Source organism: Pteropus alecto, unplaced genomic scaffold (assembly GCF_000325575.1).
Source record: "Pteropus alecto unplaced genomic scaffold, ASM32557v1 scaffold35, whole genome shotgun sequence".
Taxonomy (NCBI): Eukaryota; Metazoa; Chordata; class Mammalia; order Chiroptera; family Pteropodidae; genus Pteropus; species Pteropus alecto.
Window position 1 is genome coordinate 2,934,653 of NW_006437828.1, and position 5,300 is coordinate 2,939,952.

Genomic DNA, 5,300 nt, shown 5'->3' on the forward strand with positions numbered 1-5,300 from the left:
ACTGCTCTCTTTATTTAGTGGAAAAAAAGGAAGAAAGATTAATTTCAAAATCCATACACTAACAAACAGAAAAGTGCAGAGGATGCATAAATCCCACAGCAGATTGACAATCAGGCAATGCACACTGTTGTAAATATGAATTGTTTACAAGATTATATTTTCCATATGTATGTCCTAATTGATCTGATATTTTCTTCCAAAAGATTTAACTTACTGTGGGTTTACCCCAAGCCATCTCATATGTAGAATCGGATATAACAAATTTAATCAAATACCATTTTAGCACAAATCTGTCTCGCTTTCAGTATTTTATATTATATGAGTATCTCTTCCTTTTTAAGGAAATCAACATGGTAATTTTGTCATAGACAGAAAACTAAAATGCATTGATGATATTCCTAAGTTTTGAACACTAACACTTGAAAAAAATGTTGATAGATACGAATTAGAATTCCTGGTCAATCAGATTGAGTGCCTTTGTTTACATATCAGCACTACGGCCTACAGAAGCAATGGTTCTTCTATTTCTATGTTAGGTCAGGATTGCATATTTCTTGAAGTCAGGGATTCTGTTCAATGATATGCATTTCCTATATTATTTAACATCTGGATGAGTACACAGTGGATACAATTTGTGAAGATGTATCACAGAAAATATATCCCAGGTATTGCATTGTTTTATACCTGGTTTCTTGAGTTCATGTATTTGAGGGTCACAGGAATACAAAAGATTTAAAGAGGGAGGAAAGAATTGTAAGTGCGATAGAGTCACGAAAGGGAAATCGATGCTATTTTTTGTGTACGATTTAAAATTTTTTATTTACATTAAACTATATATGTAGCTGAGCCAGAAGTTTAAAAGATTATTAAATATTGTATTTACTAATATGTCTGAAGAGAGAAAAAATGGAGAATAGACAATTTGCTACAAATTGCTTAAAAATATTAGTCAATGAAATAAAAATATTTTTAATGAAATAAAAATATGTTACTATTTAGAAATGAGAGCAATTAAATTATAGAAATTCTATTGTGTGTTTACTATCACAAGTTAGGTTGTAGAGATAGATGTTCACGATTGAGTATATGAAGATTTGTTTTAGAATTACATTTATATGATGATGGTCACTTCTTTTCAGTGTGCTCTCTACAACTAGCTACATGGTCACTAGGAAAAATAAATTTTTTCCTTTTACTGAGTTGATGGCTTTTGTTGGATTTATTTGTGGCTATCATTTGTTTTATAATCCATTAGCTAAATAAGCACACATCTAATGATTTTGATGCTTTTGGTTTTATCACTCAGATAATATTATAATAAAATCACAGAGTCAAAGTGGTGATCATGCAAAAATTACTGATATTTTTAATTTTTAAACTTAAGTCAATGTTATATAGAAATAACTAGAATAACAACACTTGTTAGGAGAGTACAATATTAATTCTATATATGTTCCAGTGCTGATTTGTTCTATAATTTTATGCTTAGGTCTTATGGTCACCTCTTCTCCTTGAATACAGATTTAATGGACTAGCACGCAAACACAAACTAAGTCATATAGCCATGTGATTAGGAATTACTAGCCCAGATGAACTTGCTCTCTTATCTATGCAACCACACAAATGAAGAATTGGAAAAGAATATATGCCCAAGGAAACGGATTAACCTTCAGTGTAGTGATCTTGCCATAGTAAATGTGAATTTGTGGAAGAAAGAATGGTAGATTCATACAAATTAGATATCAAATCTTCCTATCGTGGAGTTGGAAAGGTTGCCCAAAAAGCATGTGTGATGTGACATGTCTTCACTATGGGCTTAAGGCTAAGGTCTCAATAATAGCCTCTTCTGCTGCTCACAGATACAAATGCAAACTACAAAGGTCAGAATCAATTTTTTTTAATCTGTGTATTTTTTTTCAAATAACTAGATATTGCAACTCAATACTAAAAGAACTAACCAAATTTGGGTACAGTTTTCTTCTACTCTTTACATACCTTAGTATTCCACTTACATGTCTATTGATTGGTTTTTAGTACCATCCTGAATCATTTAATATAAAAGACTTTATTTCTATGCTCCTTCCCTATTGCTATCACAATGCTTCCCATATTATAAGGAATTTAGTAACTAGTCATTGAATTATTGATTTCCATGTCTAGAGGACCATAAAAGCATTTCTTAAGGAAACCACTAATCCAATTAATTATAAATGAAAATCATATCTGGTTCTTTGTTGCAAATTAGATAGGCCAAAATTGAATATTATATTTTGATTGATAGTATTTTTTCAAAAATCTGCAACATGAAATTCCTAACTCTCAACTTTCTAGTTTTCTGAATTATTTGAAAGAGTTGCACATTTTACAGTGTTAGCAAAATTAATTTTATTTTTAAGAATATATGTCACCCATAACACACATGAACACATATACACATATAAGCAACTTTATTATAGTATTCACACATCTGGGATGTGAATCTTTGAAATTTGACTTTATTTAAAACTTGATGACAACTTCTGAGTTTATTTTTCTGGCATGAACATATTGTCTTAGAAGACAAATATTCTAAATCTCTAACCCTCGAATTCTGTTGAAATGAGTAACCAAAGGAGAAGAGGATTGGCAAGAAAAATGTGAAATAGGTTCAGTCATATTATTATAGCTTCAAATTAAGTAACTCTTAAAGAGAAATTCTAAGGGGCCTGATTGAACTTGCTAAAATAAAATTTTACGTTTGAGTACCGGCCCTTATATATCTAAACATTTTGCTATCTTTCAATAAATTAGAGATTCAAATACAAAACAAAATACTCAATCTTTTTGACTTCTTATTCTCCCCAGAGTAATCTGTTTCTAAAAAGTAAATATGTGATAATAAAATAATATAGAAATAGGCAAAACTTTAGTGTGCCTTCTTTGATTTATCATCAGATTCCATTATGTGCATTCTTCTACTTGCTTTCTTATAATTCTAAAGCTATTTTTTCAAATTTTTAAATTGTCCTTTTATTATTGTTAATAAATAAATTACTGAAGCAACATTTTGCCTTTGAATAATGATAATAAAAAAAAATAAAACATATCATTTCAGAAGTCATTTATATAAATACACCAATTATAGAACATATTGAAGGAATGTAACTTTGAAATTAATCCAATATACTGTCATTTAATACATAACTCTTTTTTTTTTAAAACACCTACAGCACCTGGTATTCCTAGGTGGTCTCCCATCCAAGTACTAACCAGTCCTGACCCTGCTTAGCTTCTGAAATCAGATGAGATCAGGCACGTTCAGGGTGGCATGGCTGTAGACTAATACATGACTCTTTTCCCTCATATTTATATCAAATTGTCATTTGGCACATGTGTACTGTCTTTAGTATAAAAAATAACTTAAAATTATCAACACCAGTTATATGATTATTCTCAATAGTAGTCAATGGCTCCCTACTATTTAAGATCAAACTACTTAATATCACACGCCTCATCCACAAATCATCTCCAACCAAATTACTTCCCCTTCAGAACAAACTTTGACCTTTATTAACATTTTACTTTTGCCTGTTTTTTTCTTGCTAACATTTTGCTCACCAACACAAAATCTACTCATTCATAAAAGCCTAGTCCAAATTTCAATCCTAATCTAAAATGCTTGAAGCCAATTTATTTTTCTAAATCTCTAGTTTTGCTTTTTTTACCTTCAAGACCACTGATATTTAATAATATGCATCATCTACATATCAAGTTTCTACAGAAAACTTCAAGATTTTTAATATTTTCTTGTGCAACGACAAACAATAAATACACTTTTAATTGATGTAACTCATTAATCAGTTTGTTGTTATTTGTATTTAGTAGCATATTATGAATTTTATGTTAATTCATTGTTTTATTACTTAGGAAGGAATTTAAATATTTAAATTTTAAAAAAAATATTTGTCAATATACTTATATGCTATGGTCTTCATTAATTATATTATCAAATACTTCAAAAGCCTATTATTTCTATTCAAAAAAGTTAAATTAATGATTTTATTATGCTTTGAAACAATTTGCATCTTGATTTCAGAATAATTCTTATTAATTTCATACATAAATAAATTAAAATAATTTTATCGTGTGGTACATTTATAATTTTATATGCCATATCACTAAGCATATTCATGACAGAGCAGAATTTCTGTTTTCACTAGGTATTAAAATTGTCTGCTTATAATTTTGTTGGTCTGATTATTAGAAGAAATGATCTTATTTCACATGTGTCAAACCATGTTTTTACTTCACCACCCACATAGCTCTATACATGATTCTGGGGGAATAAATATGCCCACTTGGTTCTATGACTTCTGGCTTCTATCAGAAGTCCTGAGTGGTAGGCACGTCATACAAATTGATGCAGTGGGTAGTGGAAGTTTTCCTGGAAAATTGCCATACATTAGGGCAGCTGGCAATAACTTAGCTATGAGAAAACAACTATGAACCATACGAATATAACTTAAAGCCAAATTAAGGTGTATTTTCAACACAGTTTCCCTTAGATGGATTCTCATAATGCTCAGTCATTCCAAAACAACAAATGCAAGGGGAAGTATGATGGAGGAGACATTGAAGTAGAAAGATACAATGGACTTCACTAATTAAAATTACAAATGTTATGTAAACATGTGATCAGGTGAATGTATTACTAGCTCTACCCTTACCACCTCCACCAGGGCCTTGGACAAGGGCACACAAGTTCCCTTAAATTTAAGAATGAATCTATCCTTTATGGTATTTTATGCTCTATGTTAAATCTTTTTCTATGTTCTAGCTCCAGTTTGAAAGAAAAAAAAGCCTTCTTAACTTTCTTCTTCCCTCTCACCCTCTTTCTTCCCTCCCTCCCTCTCTCCTCTATTTTTTCCTTCCTTCCTTCCTTCCTTCTTTGTCAGAAGCCAGCCGACCAAGTCAAACCGGGTACCTGAATGGGGGAGCGGGGACTGAGAAAAAAGAGAAGACAGACAGGGTGCAGGAGGGAGAACAGATCTCACAACTGTCTCTCCGAGTTTATTTCTTATCCTTCTTTTAAACACAATCTGTTCCTTTTGATCTCCCAAGATAACATGATTAAAGTAACATCCTGAAGATCAAGGTACAATCGGCACTTCCTTTGACACTCCCTTTGACACTCCCTTTATCTATACTTAATCTTCTTCTTCCTGGAATTCCACAGAACCAGCATTTTCCTTTTTATGCAAGCAGGCCTCCCGAGATAAACCATGCACTCTTTTGAATTTGGGGAGCTTTAGCTCCCTACA

The 5,300-nt window shown here is 31.3% G+C and overlaps 1 pseudogene; it reads right to left on the reverse strand.

Moving 5' to 3' along the window:
• Positions 1-3,200: 3,200 nt before the first annotated feature.
• On the reverse strand, positions 3,201-3,319 carry LOC112482269 (annotated as a pseudogene).
• Between the last annotated feature and the right edge of the window lie 1,981 nt (positions 3,320-5,300).